A 2500-nucleotide genomic window follows, 5' to 3' on the forward strand; every position below is an offset into this window, starting at 1 on the left:
AAGAAGAGATATCCCAACTGATACCATCCAGAACATCAACACAGAGTTGGCAAAAACATGCACATCTCTCCCCCATGTACACCTGGCTAAACATGACTCCATCATACCACAACACCTGTATGACCACGTGCACCTCAACCAGCAAGGGATGCGCTACTTTGCAAAGACCCTGAAAGATGTCACCTTGGAGAGAACAGCCAAATACACACTGCAGGACAGGACACTGCATCAGGGACCTAGACTACACAGATTTCACGAGACACAGGGATACCCACATAGACAGCAGCATTGGGACAACCACATAGCATCACAGAAAAGCATCACAACAACAACCTCCAGAACCAGACCAACGGCTAGCAACGAACTAAAGGAAATACGGGAACTGCTCACTACCATCTGCACCAGACTGATGTAAAAATGCATAATCCTACCAAAATCACTACCACAAACAAGCATACACCACTACATGCAGAGAAAGAGAAATACAGAAATGACAAGAATGAACGTACCCACATTTATTGTATCAACAGAGACTAGTGTAAAAAACAAAACAAAAAACAAAACAAAAAAAAATTATATAAATAAAAAATTGCAAATTAGCTCACTGGAAGGCATAACACAAGATATATAACCTATACAAAATCCAAGATGGGATCTTTTAAAATTAGCAGCTGGAACATTCAGGGCCTGAATGCATCAGCATTTGGTTCTAAACCACAAGATCCAGACTTCATAAACAAGTTGACGAGCATAGACATTTTTATTCTCCACGAAACATGGATCCAATCGGAGGAGATGTCTACCATACCTATGGGTTATAGGCAGCTCCTAGTCCCAGCCCAAAAACACAAAAGTGTAAAACGAGGCCGTCATTCAGGAGGAATTATAATATGGTACAAAGAGGAGCTTAACAGCCAAATAAACCCAATGAAGAGAGGAGATACCCACTTATGGCTACAAATAAAAGGCTCCATGTTCACCCATCTATATGACACATACCTATGTGCAGCATACATCCCCCCCTCCGACTCCCCATACTACAATCCAGACATCTTCGAGACCCTGCAGACAGAGGCAATCCACTTTCAGACCCTGGGTAAAGTGCTGATATGTGGAGACCTGAACGCCAGAACAGGCAGAGAACAGGATTACATATCTTCAGATGGAAATAACTACATCTTTGGAAATGACACATGTCATAGCTCTGTGACACGTCAAACAAAAATGGTAAAGAGCTCCTAAACCTGTGTCGCGGTCTTGGACTGTACATTATCAATGGACAGACAAGAGGAGACTCTTTGGGTAGATACACATATAGATCTGTGCTGGGCAGCAGCGTAGTGGACTACGCAATAACCGTCATAGACCCACAAGCCATCAGTGCTTTCATAGTTACACCAGCATCACCCCTATCAGACCACAATCAAACCCTGCTCTTTATTAAGAGACCAGACCAACCAAGCACAACACAAAACCCCCTCTCCAACCTTCATAGCCTGAAAGCCACCTACAAATGGACAAAACAGAGCCTCGCGACATACACAGAAACAATCTACAGCTCAGAAGTTGGAAACCTACTCCAAAGCTTCCAGGACACAAACTACGAGCAGAACAAACACGGTGTAAACCTGGCAGTAAGAAACCTCAACAAAATATTCCATCTAATAGCAAAGAAATCAAACCTGAAAAAAACTAGCCCTAACAGACCAACAACAAATGACAAAATCAAAGAAAAATGGTTTGATAAGGAATGCAACACCCTTAGAAAAAGCTTGCGAACAATATCAAACCAAAAACACAGAGACCCAAACAATACAGAACTACGAATGAGGTACCACCAACACCTAAAGCACTACAGGCACACCCTAAGGAAGAAAAAACAAAACCACATTGCCAAAAAACTAGAAAGAATTGAAGAAGCATTAGATGAAAATACTTTCTGGCAAACCTGGAAACATCTGGATACAAAGCAGAATAACAGACACCTGGCTATTCAGAATGGCAACATCTGGAAAAACTACTTCGAGGACCTTTACCAAGAAATCCCAGAAGAAAACCTGACGCAAGAACAAAAACAAATCCTCACCAAACAAACATCACTGGAGAACACTATAAAAGATAACCAAAACCCCCTGGACATACCAATCACAATCCAGGAAATAAAAGAAAAAATACAACTAATAAAAACCAAGAAAGCAAGCGGACCAGATGGCATTCTACAAGAGATGCTGAAGTATAGCAATCCATCTATACAAGAAGCAATACTGAAAATGTTCAACCTGGTCCTCACTACTGGCTACTTCCCTGAACTGTGGAACGAAGGACTGATAACCCCTATCCACAAGAAAGGAGACAGGATGGACCCATCCAATTACAGAGGAATCTGTGTCAGCAGCACCCTGGGGAAACTGTTCAACAGAGCGGAATAGGGGGGAGAACATACGACACGATCAAAAGTATGTACTCTGAAAACAAATGCTGCGTAAAAGTAAATAACAAA

Source organism: Ascaphus truei, chromosome 1 (genome assembly GCF_040206685.1).
Source record: "Ascaphus truei isolate aAscTru1 chromosome 1, aAscTru1.hap1, whole genome shotgun sequence".
Lineage (NCBI taxonomy): Eukaryota > Metazoa > Chordata > Amphibia > Anura > Ascaphidae > Ascaphus > Ascaphus truei.